This window comes from Lagopus muta, chromosome 1 (genome assembly GCF_023343835.1).
Source record: "Lagopus muta isolate bLagMut1 chromosome 1, bLagMut1 primary, whole genome shotgun sequence".
Lineage (NCBI taxonomy): Eukaryota > Metazoa > Chordata > Aves > Galliformes > Phasianidae > Lagopus > Lagopus muta.
In genome coordinates, this window is record NC_064433.1 from 182318329 (window position 1) to 182344148 (window position 25820).

General features: G+C 38.6%; 1 protein-coding gene and 1 long non-coding RNA gene across 6 annotated transcripts in view; one reads left to right on the forward strand and one right to left on the reverse strand.

Moving 5' to 3' along the window:
• Positions 1 to 935, reverse strand: part of CNTN5 (contactin 5) — a 597686-nt gene extending 596751 nt beyond the window's left edge. For 4 of the 5 annotated variants that reach the window (XM_048937242.1, XM_048937259.1, XM_048937218.1 and 1 more), the window contains exon 1: positions 8 to 295. The gene's annotated coding sequence lies outside the window, so the exon portion shown is untranslated. Of the gene's footprint in view, positions 1 to 7; positions 296 to 870 lie in introns of those variants that run through there. The other variant, XM_048937197.1, reaches the window with a different exon arrangement.
• On the forward strand, positions 207 to 24472 carry LOC125689821 (uncharacterized). Its single transcript, XR_007375419.1, has 5 exons — positions 207 to 271; positions 2222 to 2261; positions 11328 to 11535; positions 15019 to 15154; positions 19602 to 24472. It is a non-coding gene; the product is annotated as an uncharacterized LOC125689821 (long non-coding RNA).
• Positions 24473 to 25820: the final 1348 nt, after the last annotated feature.

Sequence of the window (25820 nt, forward strand, 5' to 3'; positions counted from 1 at the left end):
CACTTACCGCGGCGGTGTGCCTTCTCTCTCTCCCTGACTCTCAGTCTGTCTTTCCCATCCTCCCGACAGCCTCAAATAGAGCAGTCCCTTATACTGTTCAGCCTGTGGGGAGCAGAGGATTGCAGAGTTGGTTGGTTTTGTTGTTTCTGCTTTTTTTTGTTGTTTTTGGTTTTTTTGTTTTTCTTTTTTCTTTTTTTTTTTAAACCATCCAGAGGTAGCACTCCCAGCCCGACCGCCTCTCCTCTCCGGGCTCACTGCTGCACAGAACCAGGTGAAGACATCCGCGCCGCCGACTCCCGCGAGCCCCTCCCGGCCCCGCCGTGCCCCCTCCCCGCCGGGGTGGGGGGTACTGAGGCACCTCCCCCGGCTGAGCCCGGGGGCGGGGGCTGAGCCCCCGGCGGTGTGTGCGTGTGTGTGTGCATGTGTGTGTGCGTGTGTGCGCCCGCTCATGCCGCGCTCCTATCCCTAAGCACATGCGGATACCCACAGCAAAGGGGCGATTTGGGGAGCGCTTTCCGCTGCTTCCCTTCCCAAGCCACCAGCTTTCCCCAGTAACCCCCATCACCGCCATATAGAATTCTTATTTCCTTTTCTTTTTCTTTCTTTCTTTTTTTTTCTTTTTCTTTTTTTGCTTAAATGCATTTTATTCTCCTCTGGTACTGATCTTTCTCCTATCAACACCCTGCGCCGATTGCCTTCATCGCACACAGCACAGTCCTTCTCTCCATACCGCGGCAGCTGTAACTGGAACAGCCCTGGAGCCGGCAGACCCCTCTCCTTCCCCCTCCCCATTTCCCTCCATCCACCCTCTTCTCACTGCACACCGTTCCGACACTGCACCCCCTCTCCGCCCTGCTGTGCTCCCCGTACACTGCGCGGAAACTGCGCGAACCGCGGAGCCGCGCCCCGCCGCTGCGCAGAGCGCCAGGCCGGCTGTGCATCTGCGAGTTGTCCCCTGCGTTCCCCGGCTGCTTCGGTGGTCATCTATGCATGCAGTGCGCGCTCCCACCCCGCGCCTCTCTCTGATGGCTACCCTCAGGATCCGGACTGATTAAATTTTTTTCCTTTTTTCTTCCTCTTTTTTTTTTTTTTTTTTTTTTTTTTTTTTTTTTTTTTTTTTTTTAAATATATATATATAAATTCATTAATTTATTTTTTCTTCTGTAGCAACGGCAACTTTCTACTTTAACATCTAATGTTTCTCTGCACTTCTATACTTCCCCCCCCCCCCATTTTTTCATCTTACACAAGTAATTAGATTCTTTTTTTAACTTCTGCATTAACTGAGTAACTGTTTCCCAGTTCCCATTCACCGAGATTTTTCCCTGCTTCAGTGACTCCATTTCAGTGGTTAATGCTTTCTGAACCCATGTGATGTACAAATATATATGTATGTATGTTTTTCTCTACTGATTTCTTTTATTTGTCATGTATTTTGTTGTTATTTATTTTAAGAAATCATTATTTGTTTTAGATAAATAGGAAAGAAGAATCATTCAGTTTGGGAATTTGCTGAGGTTCTTATTCTATTCTAGCCTTAAATCTTGGCAATCCCACAGCATTTTTTTTTCTCGATTTCTTTTTCATGTATTTCATATTGACACCTCTAGAAAGATAACTTATCAACACTGTGACAAAGTTTTATATCCTTTTGTGGTCTTGTGTGCTATATTGAAAGTCTGACAGAGGCTTTACAAATCCAAGTCATATGAGTTCTGTCCACTAATAATATCATTGAGAATGAGCTCATCTTCAAGCTTCAACTCCCTTTTTTTTTTTTTTTTTTTCACCTTAATGCCAAAGTTGTAAATTTATTTCTTCATCATTAGTTACCACTGCCTTAACTCTTATGGTGAAAGGCTGAGAATTGAGGCCATCATTAGAAATTGACTTTGAATTCAGTCTCCCATACAAACCAGAAGAAAATCATCCCTCACAGCTCTGCATGGCTCTCCAGGCATACTGCTGTTGGGAAAGTAATGTTGCAACTTGACATGTCAAAGCTTCTCTACATTGACTCAATTTTCAGAACATTATCATCCGGTCATTATTTCCAGTGTTACTAGGCTACAAGACAGCATTTAATCAGAAGCCAGGAATAGTCACTGCATTAATTCTGATGGTATGAATAACTTATGAAGCTCCATTTCTCAATATTTCCAAAGTGAACATTAAAGCCAGAAGCATTTTTGTTAATAAATGTATTTTATTTTACATACAGTAGCCATTTATGACGACAGTCAAGAATTACGTGTGAAAAGGTGAGTTTCACTGGCCCTTTGTGATTTTTCAGATAGTGATGGAATTAAAAAGTACAAATACATATATATATATCAATCTTAAGTCACAAAGAACAAAATTTTATGGCCTTTACCCTTGTGGAGTATACAGATTAGTGTTATTTTTAACTGCCATAAAGAACATTACTATCTCTATTGGGCTACATCATTTTTGCTTTTAACTCACTTCTATCTTATGCTCTTGTCAAGAGACATATTTGTTTTGAATGGTAACATTTTATATTTACTTCCTTCTTTTCAATAACCCATCAGCAGTGTTTCTACAAGGACATGTTTTTACATTTTCCTTTAATATAATGATGAATGGATAATATATTTATAAGTACCAGTATTCTTCAGAAGTGAAGGAACATACAGCTTTTAAGATAACCTGTTAAAATTTCAGCTGATTGTGTGTATCCTTTGCAAGGTCAGTTCCGTTCTCACTCCATCACGTAAGATCATGAGTTGTTTTATGGCATATATGTTCAATGTTTAATGCACTGACAGCAAGTAACTTTCACTCCTTTCTCTCAGTATTATTGCTATTATAGACTTTAAGTCAATTTAGCTGCAGTTCACTTATCTGATCCAGTTGTCTATCTATCTCCATATAAATGCCTTAATCTTTCTATCTCAGTGTCCCCAGTGGGCAAACAAACAGATGCAGCACATCTGCAGGGCCTGAGTTGTTTCTGTGCTCTTCTCTGCTTTGTTTTATACGTCCTTCGTTTTCATGGAGTCACTCTTTTTCTTTTAAGCTGAGTATTCTTTCTCTTTGCCACTGGATAACTCTCTCAGTAATACCATTATTACTGCTGTATTTCATTGTTCTTCCTTAACCAAATATAGAACATAAGCAAAAGATAGGGAGTAAATTTGGAAGAAAATAATTGGTTGCACAAGTTTCTCCCCCACATCTGTGTCTACAACAGCACTGGGTATGCTGCGTTAGAGTGGCATGAGAGCTACTCTCTGTCTTCCCCTTCCTATTTATAACAAGAAGTTTTTTTGGGTAATTTAGGACAGTATTTGAAACTTACTTTTTTTTTTTTTTTTTTTTTTTTTTTACTGCAAGCATGTACTGACACTGTTCTAGTACTTTGTAGTACCCTGTACTCTGCAATTTTACTGCCAATTGCTACATTTTTAATGGAATTATAGAATGGTTTGAGTTGAAAGAGACCTAAAAGCACTCCCAATCCCTGCCCCCTGCTATGAGCTGATTCCTCCATCCACCCTCACCCCCAACAGCTCAGGCTGCCCAGAGCCCATCCAACCTGGCCTTGAGCACCTCCAGGAATGGGGCATCCACAGCTTCTCTGGGCAGCTGAGCCAGGGCCTCACTGCCCTCTGAGAAAGAAATTTTCCCTGGCATCTAATCTAAATCTCCTCTCTTTCCCTCCTGTTTGTAAAGTCATTTTCAGTATTGGAAGGATTTTGTCCTCTAGAATATCTGGGTAGGACCACTTGATTCCTCATGGCTACATAATTAGAGTTATAGAAAATTTTGGGGGGGATAAGAAGAATTATGTGTAAATATGCGTTCAGCAAACAGCAAAAGATTCAGAGCCAACCATGGAGGCCTTCTGCAATAGCAGATAATTAACAAACTGAAGGGAAGAAGTTGCTGCAGAAAACAAACAAATAAAAAGACGAAAATCACCAACCTTTGGGGACAGAAGACTCCTGAATTTTCAGATGTGCAGACAGATGCCTACTGTCCAACATAGAGACTGGCAGAAAATTAACCTATCTGAAAAACTTTGGAAGCAGTAGAAAGAAGCATATACCATATCATAGCTTTATATCATGTCAGAATGTCTTTTTTGATCCTGGAACAGAAACCTGTAAATTGAATTTATTGTTTCATTGATCCATGGCCTAAGTAAGAGAGGGTGGTAGAGCTGTTCTGCAATGAGTCATGCAACTTAAAGGCAGTGAGGACATTTTGTTCCTTGTTGGGGAACCTTGTTGTTAGCATCCACTGCTGCATAGATTAAGAATAAATAGGCTAAGTACTACCTAATTATATATTATGCAGATATTTTCTGTATGTTGCCACCAAAACCATGAACACCAAAGAACAGACTAGCAGTGCTGTGATACTCAGTTTTAGCAGATGGAATTCCCATGTCTCTTCAGAAACCACAGCCAGTAGGACAGCCATTTAAAAGCTTTGAATATTTTTGTCTTATTCCAATCCCATTTATATGCTGCTTCTCCATTGAGTTTAAAGGGTTTTTGAGGAGCTATCTGCAAAAAGCCAGAAAAACTGGTTCTTAAAAACTAGTTTCCTGGCTTCTGACACAGAAGTGATCATCAGGCAGAGTTCCTCTTATTTTTCTGAGTTGTTTGTTCAAGTGCAAAATAACTTTGTAGTTTCAGAGGTAGAATAAATCTCAGAAGATATCTGGAGAATCATATTCTCTGCTGGCTTTCCTAATCTTGGGAGAGATGTACCTAGAACATCTGTTCTCAGGTACAATGCATTGATTTTGGTGCTGTGGTATTACTTACTAGTTAGTATGCTGGGAATAACAAGACCATGTTATTGCTCATTCCTTCCAGCTTGATCTTCACCATATGCACAAGAAGGATCTAACGGCCCCTGGAGACCAATTCTGCAAACAGGGAGCATAACTTCTGCTACCTGTGGGAGCAAAATGCACAAAGGAATGACAAATGGGGGAAGAACATATCAGTTTACCACTGTGGCCATCCCTGTCTAATAATAAATATTCAGACAGCAAATAAGTTAGGGGACGTAGTGAACTGGAGTCCTCAAAGAAGAGAAAAACAAAATGAGAAATTAAAGACTCTTGGAGCACCACAGAATTTCAGAAGAATAATCCTAACTGATATTTGAGTGTTCCAGCAGCAAGAGGAACTGGAGAGTGACAAAGAGAAATACCAGTACATTCCCAATCTAAATCTCACAATATTCAAGGGCATGCAGAATGAAAAGACTGCCCTCCTTTTGACTGCAGAGCAGCTAGAGTCCATGTCGTCTCAGTGCAGGCAGAGGTATATACTAAATTTAGATTCTTAACTCATGTTTCAATACCTAAATATAAGTGGCCTGATTTTTTCAAAGATGCTGAGGAATTTTCTTTTTTTTTTTTCTTTTTTTTTTTTTTTTTTTATTTATGGCATTTAGAAAAAAATATATATATTCCTTTGGTTGAATATCTAACAATGGTAGTCAAAGTTCTGCTCTTATAAACCAAGGCATTGCAGTCTGTTTTGTAATACATCTGGAAATACCATTCTGCCTCACAAAGATGGAGGATGCTACAACAGATAATCAAAAATGTCCTTGTTTTCCATGGCCCTAAGTGTGCAGAACATTTGTTTTTTTTTTCCTGCCTGGAATTAAACAAAAGGAAAATAAAGGAGTTTACCAGGAATAGTGGATTTGAAACACCCTATTTGAAAATAATATAAAATAAACTAGAGTGAAGCTCTTTCTTCAAGTACAGCCAGCACTGTCTGTTTAATTCAAATAGTAACACACAGAATATCTGATCAAATATAGGTATTCAAAGGTGGCATTAATTTGATAAGATAAATTTATTTAATCTAATCACAAATGTTATTGATGGTGACTTGGCAGGTGAAGGGACAAAAGAGGATGACTTTGAAAACTTTAAAACTTGTATGAAGGGACAACATAAACTTTTATGAAGGGACAACTTCCTGATAACTGATCTTTCATCTTAAGGTCCCCTAACTAAATAAATTCCTGAAGGTATCCTCTTGAATGGAGATTATGACTAACAAAATATATATGTATATTGCAGGATAACTCACAGAACAGCTGTACTATGAAAGCTCAAATAAAATGTGTCTACAATTAAAACTGAATATATACTGACTTCATTAACTTAACAGCTGCACCAATAACCAATACCATGGAACATACTCTACTTTGTTAATGTCTCGATACCATCTGCAACAATCAAAACTATTGGGTTTTAAAGCACAAGATGTCTTACTAGTATTGTGATCACAGCTACCTCAATATGCTTACACGTGCCACTGAAGCAAATTGATCTATTTCAAAGGAACTTCAAGCATTATGTGCCGCACGATAATTTCTGATTGGAAGTGTCCTGACTTCCTCCATTTGCAACAAAGTCAGAAACAGAAAATCCTGATGTTCTCTTTCCATTTTTCATGTCAATTTCTCAAATGAATTAACAAAAACTCAAGAACAAATATGGGGAAGTAGACTGTAGTAGTATAGGAAATTCTTATGCTAACAATTACTTTCTTACTTTTTGACACTGCAACCCTGTCTTTTTCATCCATATTTCAAAGTGTAAATTCCATCTTTTAAAAGAAAGCCACATACACAAATCAGAAATCCCAACATACAGAATCATGATGGCATTCAAGTAAATGTAACAGATTTTTAAGTATATTAGATTCTTTAAAGAGCATTACAAGAGGCATAAAAATGCATACCAGCTAGGCATGATTCCATTGGATTTGTATAGCATTAAGTCATCAGTCATGGGTTCTCCTCCAGGCTCTAATCTGGGGGTGAACAAAACCCCTTCTATCTGCTCTTCTGAGTTTTGATGAGCAGTGTCTTAGGGTGTTTCAATTTGTCTGTCAGAGCTGACACTTAAATCATATCCTTACACTGTGGGGGAAGATGTAACTGTGAGCGAGTCACCAAAGAGCTTACCAGACTCCTTGATGGACCCTATCACTGTGAAACCTTGGGAGACTGGATTGTAAGACAGAGAGCAAAGGGCGTTTGTATCTGAGGGTGAACAGAAGGTTCTTCCTGACTGCATTGCTAATCTTGTCACAATTGAGAAACTTTTCATCCTTTATCACTGTTGTCTGGGAGAAGCTAGGACCAATTAACTGATTAGAGGATCTCTTAGAGGAACTGGAACTTCTTGTTCGTAAGTGAATTGTACATAAGATTTATGTTGAACTCAATAAAGGAGAACTATTCTGATGCTACAAGAAACAGCGAGAACTCTCTGACTCGACTGAGCACCAACATTACATAACTGATTCCTTTCTGTCTCTGAAGATCCTCCAAATTTCTAGAAGTCCTACTTTCCTGTTACTACCTTTGCCCTGTTTCCTCATTTCTGTTCTTCCACATCTGTTATGATTTGCTTGCTGAACGTTTATGGAGACAAACCAGTGGATTTGAGCACAGTGAGGCAGTGGGTGGTGCATTTCAGCTGTGATGATAGCAACAGTGGGTCACCTCCAATGGTGCAGGTTTTTGAATGCAGCATGCAGACTCTTGGTCATTGCTATTGAAAATGCAGAGCTTGTGGACTATCTTGAAAGCAGTGTTTTGTAGTTCAGAATTTGCTCTAACAAACAGTGTTATTGTGCTCTTTGTCTCTGTTGTAGTTTCCATTGAAATGAGCAGGAAGTATTATTTGGAGTGACCTGTGTAACTGACAAATTTGTTGTAAATTAACATCACTGAAAAAGAGTATTTTTCCATTAACTTGTGTTCAGAAATGGCTGAATCATTTTTTGCTGAAACATTCATAAAAAATTTAAAATAAATCTTCTGCTTGACAGACACCCAATGGAGAAAAAAATCATGCCAAGTTTAACATTTTGGTAGTTATAAGCAGCCTCAAACAGAATCTTCCAAGGGAAGTATCAAGCAAAAATAACTCCAAAGAAAATGCTTGCTCCATCTTTAATAAAATCTTTTTCTGTATTATCAACTAATTTTTACCAATGAAAGTGAATGTTTATGAATCTGTTTTCCTTTCAAAGTGTTAACATTGAGATATAAAGGATTTTTAAATATTTTCTTACTCTAACGTTCTTTGAAAAAGATGTGAGAGACTGAATAATGATTTAATTTTTTTTACACACAATTGTATGCCCCTGCAATTAGGAGTGGTCACAAAGTTGGACAGATATTGATTTTGTTAATTGGCCTTGGAGGCTATAGGTTGAATTAGATGATATACTCTTATGAGAAGAAATTGCAGATATCCAAGAGCAGTTAAGCTACTAAGGGAGAGAAAATTGTGGAAAATTTCATTTGTCACTCCAAAGCAAATGAGAAAAGATGGACAGATGAACAAAGTTGGCAGGAAAACTGCAGTATAGTGGAAGCCTCTGAGAATGACTTCATTGAGGGGGCTTAGAAACAGAAAAATGTACAGTTTTAAACAACATGGGATTTATTGGTGGAAAGGGGTCCCTCTAGGGGGTTATAACAGAACATGGGGAGGCATTTCAAATTTTTGTTATTACTTTTTTTCATTGTATTCTCAGTTTCCATTATTTTAAAAAGGCTATTTTATAGTTTGAGGATAATCTCCCTTACAAGGACAGAGAGAGAGTTGGGACCCTTCGGTCTGAAGAAGAAAAGGCTCTCAGGAGACCATAGAATCATAGAATCATAGAATCACAAGGTTGGAAACGACCTATAAGATCATCTAGTCCAACCGTCTCCTCATCACCATTGCCACCACAAGCACTAAACCATATCACACAGCACGTCATCCAGATGCCTCTTGAACACTGCCAGGGACGGTGACTCCACCACCTCTCTTGGCAGCCATTCCAGTGCCTGACCACTCTCTGAGAGAAAAAGTTCTTCCTTATGTCTAATCTAAACCTCCTCTGATACAACTTTTGGCCATTACCCCATGTCCTGCTCGTTGCCTGGGAGAAGAGGCCAAATCCCTCTTCACCGCAACCTTCCTTCAGGAAGTTGAAGAGTGCAATGAGGTCTCCCTTGAGCCTCCTCTTCTCCAGACTGTACAGTCCCAGCTCCCTCATAAGACTTGTGCTCCAGACCGCTCACCAGTTTCGTTGCCCTTCTCTGGACACACTCCAGGGCCTCAATGTCTTTTTTGTAGTGAGGGGCCCAAAACTGAACACAGTACTCAAGGTGTGGCCTCAATAGTGCTGAGTAGAGAGGGATGATCACCTCCCTGCTCCTGCTGGCCACACCATTTCTAATGCAGGCCAGGATGCCGTTGGCCCTCTTGGCCACCTGGGCACACTGTCAGCTCATATTCAGCTGAGCATCAATCAACACCCCCAAGTTCTTCTCTTCTTCACACTCATCCAGCCACTCTGCCCCAAGCCTATAACATTGCATGGGGTTGTTGTGCCCAAAGCGCAGGATCCGACACTTGGCCTTGTTGAACCTCATCCCATTCACCTCAGCCCAGTGGTCCAGCCTGTCTAAATCCCTTTTTTAAGGGCCACCCTACCATTAGTCATATCAACACCACCTCCCAGCTTGGTGTCAACTGCAAACTTACTGAGGGTACACTCAATCCCCTTATCTAGGCCATCAATAAAGATATTAAACAAGATGGGACCCAGTGCTGACCCCTGGGGGACACCACTTGTAACGGGTCGCCAACTGGACTTAACTCCATTAACCACGACCCGCTGGGCACGGCCCTCTAGCCAGTTCCTTACCCAAAGAAGGGTAGACCTGTTCAGACCACGGGCAGACAGTTTCCCCAGAAGAAGTCTGTGAGAGACCGTGTCAAAGGCTTTGCTGAAATCTAGGTAGACTATATCAACAGCTCTTCCCTCATCTACAGTCTGGTCACCCAGTCGTAGAAGAAGATGAGGTTGGTCAAGCATGACCTGCCTTTCACGAACTTGTGCTGGCTGGGCCTGATCCCCTGGACACCACACACACGCCATGCAATTTCATCCAAGATGATTTGCTTCATAACTTTCCCCGGCACCGAGGTCAGGCTAACAGGCCTATAATTCCCGATCCTCCTTATGGCCCTTCTTGAAGATGAGAGCCACATCAGCAAGCCTCCCATCCTCTGGGACCTCACCAGTTAACCAGGAGCGCTGATAGATGGCCAATCTTATAGCAGCCTTTCAGCACCTGAATGGGGCTTACAGGAAAGCTAGGGAGGGACTTTTTGAGAGGGCAGGTAGTGACAGGACAAGGGAAAACTTCTTTAAAACAGCCTTAGACTAAGATTTAGACTAGATATTAGGAAGAAATTCTTTACTGTGAGGGTGATGAGATACTGGAACAAGTTGCCCAGTGAGGTTGTAGATTACCTCTCCTTGGATGCACTCAAGGCCAGGCTGGATTGGGCTTTGAGCAACCTGGTCTAGAGGGAGGTGTCTGCCTATAGCAGGGGGGTTGGAACTTGCAACCCAAACCATTCTATGTTTCTGTGGTTCTATGATCTTTTGAGCTTCAAAGACATTTTGTGTTTTTGGAAGTGGTCTCTTTCTTAAAGGAAGTTTGGAGCAGGATTTACCTCAGAGCTGCATCTTAAGGTCCCATCTCAGAAGATTTATTAAGGAAAGAAAAAGAGAGAAAGAGTTTTACTCCACACTGGACTAGCTCTGAATGTTTAAGCAAAGGACATTAAGTATTTAGTAGAATTTCAATTGCTGTTGTGAAATATCAGTCAGTAAGTGTAAAGCACCTTTAACAAAGGAAAAACATGAAAAAGCTATAAAATTAGCTAAAATCTGTTCTGTAGGATTTGTATGAGCATAGGATTAGGGTTTTGACAAATACATTTATGCAAATGTAACAAACTGAAAGCAAAACTGTTTATGTGTGAAAAACATTTTGGTAAATATATAGCCAAGTACTAGTTAGTGAAATTTAAAGAGTGATGACGCAATATAAGATTTTTTTCTTATCATTCCAATAGCACAGTTTAAAAGCAAAGGCAATTTGTTAAGAATTAAATTGTGTACTCTACATGTGAAGTAGAAACGTTTTTTGCCCATCAGATGGTTTAATTTTCTTAGAGAGAACACGTATGCTAATTGAATAATAAGCTTAGAAACAGCATTTTTTCAAAGAATTCTTGTCTATTTTTTCCATAACAGATTCAAGACACTGGTAGACTAACCCTGCTCCTATTAGGTACATAATGCACGTTACATAAATGGAGTAATTATGTTTTTACTGTACTTGATGGATTTTAACATGCACTTTAAATGTCATGATACTATGAGCAGCAGCTGTAAAAAATACCATCTCACTTTTTCTTATTTATTTCCCCCTCTCAATTATTTCCAAAGCAGTTATAAAAGTCTGAAGGAGTGCTAACTACCAGTATTGCCATCTCAGGATGGTGTGCAAATATATTTCTACCTGACACATCTCCCTCCTCCACCAGTGGCAATTATAACACAGATGGACTCAAGGGATTACTGACAATTTCTTTAATGATGTGCGAGCGCTCCCATTGCCCATTTAGATTTACTCTGCAACACTGACAGTGACAAAAAGGTGAGTATCTTGGCTATTAAATGTACTTAGTAGCACTATGACATTTTGTGTTTTCCCTTGCACCCAGAGAGGAATCGCAGCTTTTTTCCATGTCTATTCTTAACAACCTTCTGACTATTAATGTTACTGAAGCTTCCCGTTTCCAAAAAGAAGTCCATGCGGTCCATTCATGTCCTTGTGTGTGCAACCCAAACTGTGAAATGTACAGGATTGCTAATTGAGTTTACTGTGTGCATGGCAAGGATTAAACAACACTGATTAGGATTGCTAACGTGTCAGTAACAAGCAAACTTATGGTAGAGAGGGAGAAGTTAATCACACCTTAGGCTTTTTGCTGTTGATACTGGTGATGTTTCTGAAACAGCAGTGCTGAATTTATAAGGGATGCTCCGAAAGTAGTGCCTCCTATTTTATTCTGTTGATTCATGTCATCACAGCCAAATGTTGGTTGGATGGGAGTAGAGGTTGAACTTTCCATTACATTTGTCTGCAGTGTAATAGATGACAGCAGAGAGTAAGTCTGACAGTACTGGTGTCTTGTAGCTGAGAATTAGCCCTATTAAATAGTATTTTTGTGCACTTTGTGTCCATTGGAGTTTCCACGAATATAAATAGGAGACCTTATTTTCAGAGCAAACTGTGTTTGCAAACACAGTAAAATCAATTATAATAGATGCACTTTTTAATATATGTAATATAATCAGTGATTCAATTGAGAGAGGATTGGTTTTAGACTGTTTCATGGGTTTTACAAAGTACCTAACATTTTTATGAATTTTTTCTTCCAGAATCTGCAGAGAAGAGTATTAATATTTCACAAATTGTGTAAGATATAGGAATCATAAGAGAACACAGCTATGTCTGATCTACCTCTCAGGAACTGAACTGGAATTTCTTTAGTGTCAAAGATGGCTCACATGCATTTTATTAGCTTTTTAATAAGATTTTTAATCTTCTTCCAAATCAGTTCACAAAATGTAGGAATACTGTCAAACATTTATGCTTGCAGTATGAGAAAAGAGTACTTTATCCTGTACTGATCTCTGTATATCAGTACTGGTCACTGCAACATACCCTTAAGAGGACTAAAATAAGTAATGTAGACTGATGGATTCCAGGATACTGCCAATTCTTCAAATTCCATAAGTCTCTCCTTCCAGTTTCTGTAGTTTCATGCAGGGAGGATGCTCAAATTGCATTCTGAATCTGCTACACATTTCAAGTCTCTATAAAAATTCAGTCTCTGATTCAGTCATATCTCTAATGTTTTGTAGCTAAAGCAATGAATCAGCTTTCATAAGACCTGGATTAAATTTCTTGAAATGCTCTATACTCCTTGGGTGGCCCCGGATCTGTTATTTCTTTTGTTTAGTTTCATTTTCTATTCTTCAAGTTTACTTTTCCTAACTTTATCATCATGTAGAGTACACCCTCTGAGCCAGAATACTATGTAGTTATAATTCCTATTTTGTATTCATAGCAGAGTTGAATACAACAGTCTGATTTGGGGTATTGGTTAGGGATAGGATCTCTAGATGCCTGATTCATGTATGAGGTTTTAACTTAAGCACTGAATGGTGGATTTCATTGTTAATTGATACTTAGAAATAATGTTTTACCTCTGGAAATAACTATGCAACTAATTTAATAAAATGAACTGATCAGAATGTATGTGTTTATTTTGAATTACATTTCTACACATAAATGCTAATTAAAATTCATTGCTGCTGATAATAACATTATTAACATGTATACAGTGTACTGTTAACAGAAACAGAAGTAGCATTAATTAGTAGAATTAGGTATTTTTTCTACTGAGATAATGTCCCAAATAGCAATTACATATATTTGTACATTCTCTACAGATATTACTAATAGCATCATTAAATCAATACAACATAAGTTTAGAAACACTGAATAAGTTTAATGACTGAGGACTTGACAGAGAATCTCCATTCTTATTTATTTATTTATTTTAAATTATGCATGATTTTCAATGAAGTTGGGAACTTTTGGATGACAGTCAAGACCTAATGTTGTGTTTTGCACCACACAAAGTAAATGAATGTGTGTATGTGTGTCGACATCAGTTGCTTCCAAGTTACAGCTTTTCAGATGTCTTTGGATCATTTGCTATCTTAATGTTATCTAAGTGGCCACTGTGCGTATGTTCACATAATTTATTTAATCTTTTTTCCTTTATTTTATCTTGACACCATTGGAATTATTGTGCACATTTACTTTACTGTGTTCAGTACCTTGACTCACTCAGTGCAAGAAACTCTTGAAAGATAGATAAGTGGGAAAAGAAACTTTTGTTTCCCAGAAGATTGAGTAAAGCCGCAAATAAATGAAATGAAAAGCTATGAATGCTCCAAAGATACCTTGCTTTCACCCTCTTGAGCACACTCAAAGAGCAGACTGTTCGACTATGTAACCCATAGTCCTATCCCTCCAGAGTTCAGTGTAATCACATGAAAATCCCTGGAAATCCCAGTCTTTCTTTCCTCTTTTAGTGATATCCCAACTACAATTTTAGAAGGATTAGTTCTCTTGATTAGTTCTGAGTGGCATACATAGTAAATAAGTTAACAGAGGAAAATATTACAACAGGAAAATTAAAAGGTCTTTTCAGAATGACTACCCTCAGAGGGAGACAGTTTACAGTTTAGCAAGCCTGATTGCCAAACCCTACACTCAGACCACAAGTCAAAAAGATTTCTTGAAATTTAACTTAATTTTAGTAATCAGCTTATTTTTAGTAATGTAAATTACATGTTATTATGACAATGAGGTTGAATTATCTTGTCTTTTGGACAAAAAAGATATAGGAAATATATAAATAAGTTATAAGATCTTCTATGAATAATCCAGAATAAATATCAGTGGTAGAAAAATTGGTGCCTGTGATTAAGGAAGCTAAACATGGCAATAGATCACATCAGTGGTCAAATTCTATTGGTAGAGCAAGTTGACCAATTAAAGTCAATATTATGATGTAGGTAGCATGCTAACACACACACACACAAAAAGGAAACTGGAATTAATAGTGAAGTTACAGGGATTTTATCAATTATTAATATTCCTTTCTATACCTGAGTATTATAGTCTTATAATACTATAGTATTATAGGACAATGAAAGATGATAAATAAATTTAAAATGATACTTAGCTAGCCAGCCTGCATTTAAAGTGTTGCATAGCATGGCAATGGTCGGGGCTTTTGGAAAATATTCTGTTTCTATGTATGCAAAAAATAGTTTTTCAGGGGCACTTAGATTTAATTGATAAAACAATATTAAAAATATATATATTTAAAATATGGGGATTGGATATGTAAATAACATGAAGGAGTGAACTGAAATAGGACTTAAACTGCAGACATTAAGGGTGCTGTGAGACAGAAATATGTGGAAAATGATGATAGAAGTTTCATTTGCAGTGTATGGCGTCTAAACTTTGTTCTCTTTTTCACATCTTCAGATGCCCTCTCTGTGTCATACCGTCAGTGGATGCCATGAGCGTCTCTCAATGCCATTTCAAAGTCTGCTAGCAGAGAAGTAAGAAGGAAAAGCTTTAGGAAACCAGTTCCATTCAGGAGATAATTCCCTTCCCAGAGGTAAGTGCATAGCTTAACTGTTAAAAATCCTCCTCTCTACAACCACGATAGTGAAGACTAATCTGAGGATTCAAAATGGAATGTTCAGCTTTGACTGAGACACCAGACGTGGCTTAAGTCTCATAATGACAAAAGATTTGCAGCAAAACCAATTCTTTGTGGAAGAGGGAGTCTGAGAACACGAGAAAAAAGAGCAGAAATGGTATTTAGAATATACTTCATAGAGCAGTGTGAAGACCAATAAATCTGCTAACTGGGCCTGGAAAATCAAATCTTCCTTTGTATAGATTATTCTTTAGAAGAATTTAAGTATACTTTGCTTAAGGCTTTCTTTCCCTGATTATTTTGTGAGGAATGAGAGAGTTAGAATCATATAAGAATAGAATAATTAAGGTTGGCAAAGACCGATGAGATCATCTAGTCGAACTGGCAACACATCCTCAGCATGCCCTCTAACCATGTCCTTCACTCCAGTGCATTACCACTCTTTTAAAGAGGTCATTTTTTCTAATGTCCAACCTGAACTTCCCCTGGGGCAACTTGAGGCTACTACTTCTCATCCCATCACTATTACCTGGGAGAAGATGCTGACACCTACCTCACCACAGACTCTTTTTAGGGAGTTGTGGAGAGCAATGAGGTCTCCCCTGAGCCTCTTCTTCTCCAGACTGAACAATCCCAGTTCCGTCAGCCACTCCACATAGGACCTGTGCTCTGGATCCTTCACAGCTTCATTGACTTTCACTGGACTGCAGGACATCAATGTCTTTCTTGCAGTGAAAGCCCAAAACTGGACACAGTACTCAAGATGCAGCCACATGAGTGCTGAGTACAGGGTGACAATTATTTCCCTGCTCCTGCTGGCTGCATTATTTCTGATATTAGTCAGGATGCCATTGGTCTTCTTGGCCACCTGGGCATACTGCTAGATCATGTTTAGCTAGGTGTCAACTAACATGCCCAGATCCTTTTCCTCTGCACAGCTTTCCAACCACTCTGCCCCAAGCCTGTAGTGTTGCCTGGGGTTGCTATGACCAAAGTGCTAGATCCAGCACTTGGTCTTCTTGAAGCTTATAAAATTGGCATCAGCCCATCTATCTAGCCTGTCCAGTTCCCTCTGTAGGGTCTTCCTACTCTTATGCAAATCAATACTTTCTGCCACCTTGGTGTCATCTGCAAACTTACTGATAGCACACTCAATCTCCTCAGTCAGGTCACCAGTAAAGATATTAAATAGGACAGACCCCAAAACCATCCACAGGGGAACGCCACTCGTGACCGATCACCATCTGGATTTAATTCCATTCACCCCCACACTCTGAGCCTAAACATCCAGCCAGGATCCAAGTGGTTCCCATCCAGCCCCTTGGACTTGTAAGAGTCATGACAAAGCCCACAATTATCTAGTTTGTTATAGTGCTGCCTGTGTGATATCTGCTATCAATAGCCCGTGGATAAACTATAATGAAGGATACCTACTGTTGCACTTGCTTACATGGACCATTGTATTATTTTATTTCTGGTCTCACAGATTAATAACAAAAAACATGTTGTGAAGTGGGCATTTCTAGAGGATATTTCTATCAAACCACTTTAATTCAGTATTAAATATACAAATATTATGGAATTGTGTTATGTACTCTCATTTTTACCTACAAGAAAGTTTAAACAGTATATTTAAGATCACCCTGGAATTTAATTTGGAATAAAATAAACATGCCATATCTAAAAAGGAAAAAACCTAACTAATTTATCACTACTTACTCTATCTTATGGCAAGCAGGGCTAAAAATAGTTACTATCTGCTTAAAATGTGCCTTCCAAAGAAAAAAATACAACACTTAAAATCAAATAATTGCATTTTTAAAAGTGGAGCCTGGAGAAAAAAAATGTAAAGCAATGAAATACTTTTACTACTTTTGAAGCATAATTATGTAATTGCATAATTAATGGTATATTTCTAAAAGGCAGGGTAGTGGCTTTACATAGAAAAGTCTAGAATTTATTACTTTTATGTTCTACATAATCGCTGCCTGTTCTTCCATCTGAAGGCATTGTGGTGTAATAAAATTTGGTACTTTACAGTGCACGCAGTTAACTTTCCTCAATACAGAAAGATTTTTAAAGAATAAAGATTTAAAACAAATCAAATCATATACATTTTTTTTATATATATGTATACCTGTCACCTTTCTTCCTGATTTTCATACACTGTGGATGAAGAAGTAAGAACTTTTTGCTTACAGTAATGTACCACAAGCATTGTTGTATTAAAATATTTAAAGACAATATTTGCATGATCTCACAACCGCACTCTCATCCCTTCTGCCTTTAGGTATATCACATAACAAGTGGCATGTGGGCGAACAGCTGACTTGTAACTGGGTGCCTTGGACTGCTTTAGGGCTGCCAATTTTGGAATGGGGAGGTGGCTTATTGTGTCTGGGAATATATACACTATGCTGGTTCTCAGCCTGGTTCCCTGGGAAGTGTGAGCAAAGCACCTCAATAGTATAGAGCACTGTGAAAATATGTGTCAGTATTCTCTTATTTCTCAGTCATGGAGAAATATCCATTTCCTCCAAAATGCACATCAATATGTGAAAGTTAGCACTTTTGCAAGAATGTATTTGAGTCCAATAAATAGCTAAATGGCAAGCCATGTATACATTATTTACAGTGCAAAGAAACAAGCAGGAAAAAAAAAAAAAAAAAAAGGAAAAAACATAAAAACTAAATGCCAGTGGAAAAAAAACCTGATGAAATATGAAGAATTTATATTCTTCTGGTCCTCTAAAGGAGTACAGTGCACATAAACAGTGCACTGCCTGCCTGTAACAGTGAGTGTCTATCTGCCTGTCATGTATACAATTCAAACATGGAAACAATTTAAAGAAAAAAATGTGCCTTATTTCCAGTATTTTGTGTTTTCATTTCTGCAGTTTATTCTCTAATTCTTGCTGTTGCTTTGATTTGCTACATTATTTCTCTTTTTTTGTGAAAATGTAGTGCTCTGAAGTTGGCACTCCTTTCCCTTGCTTTCATTCCTAAGCAATATGAATTCTCCTTGCACCTACTGTCACACCGTTGAACACTCATTGTATGCTATGATGTGATCAAAAGTAGAAGAGAGTTGGCTTTCCTGGGCTGGTGTCTATTCTTATCCCTTTCTTTTGTGCGTTGGTGCCATCTGCCTGACATCTGGAGCTCAGCACTGGGGACCGAGTCCTGAACCATATCCATGTCCTTAACACTGATTCACGTTGTGATCTTCAGAGACAACAGAACAAAGTGAAAATTGTTATTTCAATAAATAATTCAAGCATTCAGACTGGAATTCAAGCACTCATGGACCTGTGGTAAAATAGCCTGTAAACTATTGCACCAGAAAATTGGAAAGTGCTGTGTTTGTTTAAAGTAACAGAGGCAAATTTTCTATTCATGTATTGATAAGTATTGGCAGTCTCAGTTATCCTCCAACTGTTGTGAGTAGGAAGCTGGTTCTGTTGCTACGACAGTCCTTGTAACATATTTATTTATGTCTAGGATTCTTCATTTTACATGACGAAGTTACCTTTCCTGAACATCTATTTAAATTTAAATACTACATGGAAACAGTTGAAGCAAGTTCTTGTGTTCTTACCCTCATCCCCATCTCCATCCCTGTCTCTACCTCTGTCCTCATTCTCATCTCCATCCCCACTTCCATCTCCTTCCACATCCTCACTCATCTCTTCTTTCTCTTCTTTCTGCTATACTGTGCACAGACATTACTTTCTCCTTCTTTTTTTTCTTTTTTTTAAATTTATTTTATCCTAGCCCAGTGCATTCCAGTGTTCAGCTTCCTTCCCTTACTGTCAATGTGAGTTTCAATGACCTCTTCCGTAACAAGCTATCCTGTCATTTTATCTCTTCCTATAAAGTATTTTGAGAGGCTTTATTTGAAAATGCTGTATGAAAATGAATTGAGTTTTACTGTTTTAGCCTGAAGCAGGTGTAGCACTACGAGTTGATTTCCCTCTCCTCTCCCTTCTAGATGTAGCTGCTGTCTATTTAAACAGATGTTGTATTTGTGTTGGTTTTTTAAATGTTATTTATCAGTCCAGCACATAAAACAGTTTGGATTTAGCAATTCTCAAAGGCATTCTTTTCAGTAAGGTCTTACACTTATAAAATATAAACTATACCAAACCTAATAAGACCCCTGAGAATAATGGACCTGCAGAAAATAGTTGCCTCAATGAAGATTTTACAAGGAGTCTGAGAGTCATAACGAAATTGAAAAATCACAGATGGAAAAGGCCAAGAAATCCCTGACAGGACCAACCTGCTCTGTATATGGAACTCTGTATTTTGTTTTTAAAATTTTCAGTTCTGAAATTTTATGCCAAGTGGTGACAAATTTTGTCATGTGTTTCATAAATGTATGATTTGCTTCTCCCTCTAGGTTAACAGTCATGAATCAGCAATGATTTCAGAGGATTCTCTGGGACTTCCCAAGAAAGCAAATGAATATGAATATGGGAACCTCTATATAGGATTTTATGACTCTAGGTACCTAGATCTGTGGTGATCTAGGTAAACTGCACTAGTATGCTTCAATTGAGTACACGCAGTAGCTTCAACTGACGACTGATGGCCAGCATCTGTCTCTTCCCATCACCTTGGATCCAGGAAAAAGCTTTGTATGAGCTGATCATTTGCATCAAACTAGCCACCTTTACTCACATGAGGGAAAGATGAAAAATCATTGACAAAGAACAAGGCAGTTAGGTAGATTCCAGAGAACTGTGCAAGGAAAATGAATCAGTGACACTTTTGGAAGAGAGATACAAAATTAAGATTAGAAAGCCCAGTCCTATGAGATGCTGAAGTTATTGGATGCATCCCTATAAACTGTCCTGCATCTACATCTTTTAATTACTATTTATTTGAAAAAGGTAGTTTTTCATCAGTAGGTGACGGTTGGATATTTATAGAAACACAGATTCACAGAGTCTTTGAGGATAGAAGGCCTCTCTGGAGGTCATTGTGACCACACATGTCCAATATTTTGGCTTTCCTAGGCCATGTTGAGAAAAGAGGAATTGTCTTGGACCATATACATAAGTTGCTCTGAAAGTAATGCCTCCTATTTGTTTCCATGGAATCACCATTTTTCAAAACATAACACCGTTTTCAACATAACTAACACCATTAGCTATGCATTTTCACCAGTGATGAACAAGAGCCTGCACACTGAGCTCATAGAAATCTGTACTAGTGGAGACGAATCACTGTCACTACTACTGAAATGCACCACCCTCTGTCTCACTGTGCTCATATCCACTGTTTGGTCTCCATAGATATTCAGCAAGCATTAGTGTATGTCAGTGGGTGTCTTTTTTTCCATATACAGAAATTCAAAGATATAACTTTCCTTTGCTGCCATCTGTCACAAGGGAGCAAAATGTAATAGAATACTGGTGTAAAAGTTAAGCCTAATGCCATACTACCAACATCTTCCTCTGATGTCATGGGTCAACATACTGAAACAGGAGGCATTACTTTTGGAGCAGCCCTCGTAAAGATTATAATATCATTAATATATAAATAAAAAAACATCTTAATTTTTAATATTTTTCTCAAAACATTAAAAAAGAGAGTAACAAAACCATAAATTAGTGGGATATGCGATCTTGCTTTTACGAAGCAAATCCAACAGTTTTGTTCAGTGGTTACAACTCTCTGTGAGCTCTCAAGGTGTTCATCAGATATGAATTTTGATGAAATTTGATGAAATGTTACTCTTTCTGTACTTCATCCTTGACAATTTTTCACAAATGTACATTCTGCCAAAAAGTGATGACATGAATAAGGCTTGGTTGTGAAGTGAAGGATATTTGTCTCTGGTAAGAGGTCTTAGGAAAGTCTGGTAAAGAAACATGATCGTCTTTTTTAGTTGAATATCTGATTGCAACTTTATACATTGTATTTGAAAGTTTTCAGGTAATGTATTTATGTCCACTGAAAATGATGTCACAAACATAAACTGATTATATTTTTTGCAACCTCTCAAACTCTTTTATCAAATTGGAATGCAAGGCTGCTCGTTCTTCACTACTGAGAGCACTGTGTTTAGCCAGTGTATTAAAATGCACACAATCAATTGCCATCACTTGAATCAGCACTGCACAGCACTGCCCTCCCTGTGCCCTGCATTCAATAGACACACTGTTAATAGCTCACTGACGGTTTGGTTTGGTCATTGTTGAGGGATGGGTGCATGCCTGGGACCTTGATGAGAGGATAGTGGCATCTGTCCTGGCAAGGCCTCATCTGGAGTACTGTGTCCAGTTCTGGGCTCCCCAGTACAAAAAAGACAGGGATCTCTTGGAAAGAGTCCAGCGGAGGGCCACAAAGATGGTGAAGGGCCTGGAGCATCTCTCCTATGAAGAAAGGCTGAGTGAACTGGGTCTGTTTAGCCTTGAGAAAAGAAGACTGAGAGGGGATCTAATCCAGGTTTATAAATATCTGAGGTGTGGGGGCCATAGTGGTGAGGCTGGACTCTTTTCAGTGGTACGTGGAGACAGGACAAGGGGGAACAGACATAAGCTGCAGCATAGGAAGTTTCGCACGAATGTGCGCAAGAACTTCTTTACAGTGAGGTGACGGAGCACTGGAACAGGATGCCCAGGGAGGTGGTGGAGTCTCCTTCTCTGGAGATGTTCAAGACCTGTCTGGATGCCTACCTGTGCGACCTGCTGTAGGGAACCTGCTTTTGCAGGGGGGTTGGTCTCAATGATCTCTAGAGGTCCTTTCCAACCCCTACAGTTCTGTCATTCTGTGATTCTGTGACCACTCCATGGTAAAGTGCCACTGTCCTTTTAGCACAGGGCAAGATAGTCACATTGCCAGCTCTGTGGGGCCTCGTGAGGCCCACATCCTGAACATGCTTGATTTGTACTAAAGATGCTATTTAGAAGAAAAAATATGTTCTATGGATACAATCCTTGTGTTAAAAGCACCAATTACAAAATTGTTGTGGTTCTTCCCAGGAGTACAGGAGTACACATCTAACTGTTCCAGGAGCTTCTAAGCTCTCTGCCATAATGTCTTTTTCATAGATAGGAATTTCAGACATGTAGGTCAGATGGGATCTGATCGTACCTTATATCTTGTACCATATTATTTGGGGAGAAGACACTCACTTACACTTGCAGGTCAGTGTAGAAGGGGCCAGTGACAGCACTGACAGCTTTGAGGAGGCATTTTACAGGAGGAGAGATTGCAGGTGCCAGCTTGTCCTTGCTGTGCCGGATGGCTTGTTGCTGAATAAGGCTCCAGAGCTCACTTACAGTTTGCCCACAAATGAGAGTTGTTAGAAAATTGTTTTACCTGCAATCTAAGCTATTTTCAGGAATATTTATGCTTCAAATCAAGTCTTTACAGGATGGAGTTTTCTGCTAGAAAAGCTTGAAGTACTAGAAGTGTATTTGAGTTTAAAATAAATGAAAACAGTTTTCTCTCAAATTTAAAGCAAAGACAAGTCGTCTTGCTTTACAATTCAGCCCTACATATATGTGCAGATATGTGTACATGTATATGTATAAGCATACGGTAGTCAAAGCCCAGAATAGAAGAGTTTATTCACTGAAGTTTCATTTTTCACAGAAAAAAAATTGTGAAGTTTGTAGGTCATTCCTCTGCACACTACTCTGAGTTTTGAAGTTTCAGAAACATCCGGAGGTGGATGGTTTTCCAGCTTTCCCACTCCTGTCTTACTTGATGACATATTTTCAGGTTTTCTGTATTGCCTCTAGTATTAGCAGAATGTGAAATTTTAACATTGTTATTCATTAACTGAGGAAGGGCAGAGACTTTAAGACATACCTCAATTTATCTTGTTAAAAAAACAGAATAACATACACAGAAAGTATATCAGAAGGCATATGAATATAAAGGATATTCATGCAAATGAATCTAAGAGCCACAAGCTCCCAGCAAACTAGGAGTTTGTGGATTTTCTAGTTTGAAGGAACAAAAGTGCACAGACAATTAGGGTTGCATAACATTAATCTAGAGCTATTCTCAGTGAACTTGTCTATTTTTCAATTATCCAAACACAATCATTAATATTTTCATCTGACTTATAGTCAAGTATAATAATATCAGTTCTATGTCAGTCTCAGGCTGAAGGAAATTTTGAGTTTTCAATGTAGAATAGAGACAAAGTCAAAGACACAGGGCACAGACAAAATCAGCTATATGAAGAGATAGCAAATAAGGGAAGAGAAACTTAATGCTATATTCCAAATCAGAGAATTTGGAGAATTGCCTGCAGATAGTCATGGCCTTTATTTATCCGGAGGAATGAAACCATGACTCAAAAAGTAGGTAAAAAATCTTCTGGTGAGATAATCATATTTCAAGTAGTAATTGCCTGGAGAAAATGATCAAGATTTTTTTGATTTCTCCCAATGCTTCTACCCCAAACTGGTAATGCCATTAAGAAAGAAACAAAAACCCTCTTGCATAAAGATGAACTGCAAAAAAGCAGTCAAAAAGCAGATATTTAAAATGTTGAGGATCTGAAAGGTTGGTCTCTTTACCAACTTTACACAGAACTCAGACCTAGGAGGCATTTGGAAAACAGTCTGCAATTTTATCCTGGCACTGTTTTTTTTTTTTTCTGCAGCTGAACATCACTGTCAGAAAGAAGCATTCTTTCCCAACAAGTTCTTATCAAGGCCATGATGTCACCTGCAGTGACTGAGGCTTTATTGCAAATATCAGTGGAACATGAAATGTGCTGTCTTAAGGATGTATGCTTATGAATACAGTCATGGCTGTTCTGAATATATGTCCTATATCCAAAGGAAATCTGTGATGAATATCCCCCAGTTGATAATTGTATCAAGAACCCTCTGTTCTGAAAGGAATATCTTCATCGTTAAAGCTAAATCCAAAACGATGGTAATAATATTTTATGATGATACAGCACTTTGTTTCAAATATTTCAGGTATTTTGCAAAAGTTAGTGACCTTCTCTGTAAAAGATGTAAAAATATTTCCCAAGAAAAAAATAAATACTGAAGAATGGCAATGCATCATCAGATAGAATTTCTTGAGTAAAGAACATTGTACCCGACCTGATTTTGCGTCCAAGATATTATTGAAAACACTCCTTAGGATTTCAGAAAAATTATAGCAAAGTTAAAACAAATCATGAGACATGGGGGTGGTTCCCACTTCACTTGCTCACAGGAATAAATGCCAGAGAAGTAAGTCCTTTTATGGTATAAATTAAGTGTTCTTTAAATTTCAAGTGTTGTCAGCAGTCATATGACAAATTTCACTGTGTGGTTTCTTTTTTAGTAAAGTTCATATAATTCTATGCTTACTTAACAATATCAACTTTTTTTTTTTTTTTTTTTTTTTTTAAAGAAAATCCTGATAATGCAACTTAAGTGCATGTCATAATCTCAACATTCATGATGGGAGCGCACAAAAAATCAGTTCATATAAACAGTTATAAAACTCTTTATTTTTTGGGAGCATGCTGGGTTTAGCTGATGAAAATAGCGTTTCTACAGAGATATATAGAGATAAAATGAGATTTTTGGAGGCATAATCTCAGACCGTTCTCTTTCCACAAAGCATTTAGAGTTTGTCCTTTTTGAACATAGGGTATAGGACTGATCCAGACTGATCTGTTATAGTAAGCGAAGTGTCCCAGCAGTTTCAGAAGCAGAGGGGACACCATAAGAATCCCAGGAAAGACAAAGAGAAAACTTCCTGTTTCCCTTCTTTCCTCTCTGCCTCCCTCCCTCCCCTATCCTTCTCTATCACTTTTTCACCTTCCCCCTCTCCACCCCTTTCCTTTGCTTCCCATTTTCCCTTCCCTTCCCTTCCCTTCCCTTCCCTTCCCTTCCCTTCCCTTCCCTTCCCTTCCCTTCCCTTCCCTTCCCTTCCCTTCCCTTCCTCCCTTCCTCTTCCCCCTCATATTCAGTGAGTTAAAATTTAATTTGATTGCTGGGTTGAAAGTTGAGTAAGCTATTTTAAGTTTGTTTGTTTCTGAATCACAACAACACACTGAGATCCGTCTGTGCTCTCTTCCAGCTCTCAGCCCACTTCTGCTTTCTGCAGCTCTGCTCTTCTCTACCCCTTATCTGTGTCACAGCCAGAACAAAAGCTCCCTTTTCAACCCAGCACAAATCAGTTGTTTCTCAGGGGAGCCATGCTACCTAAACTATTGCTACTGCAATATTCCTTTCAGAGAACTGCCAATAGATGAGGTAGCTTGTCTCTATCTGTGATTTCTACCCAATAGTGATTACCTCAAAAACCATATAAACTTCATATTTTTCCCACACTTGCACAACTTTCTTTTTTCCTAGCAGGGTCTTGAGATTTTGGGGGTTTCCTTTATTCACATTCCTGGTCAGGAATGATCTTTGTTCATTTTTTAAGTGATGAAATGGAAAAAGAGAAGCTAACTCACATCCAGCCCGAACCCTCACACCATCCATCTGTAGTATTTTTGGATAATTCTTCTATCCAATTAGAGCTTGTAGAAAGCATAGACAATTTGAGAAGACAAGTTTCACTTACCTTTACAGGTAGCTAAATATTTGTGATAGTAAGTTCGGATGTGTAAAGATCCACGTTCAAGTCCTTCTCTGCT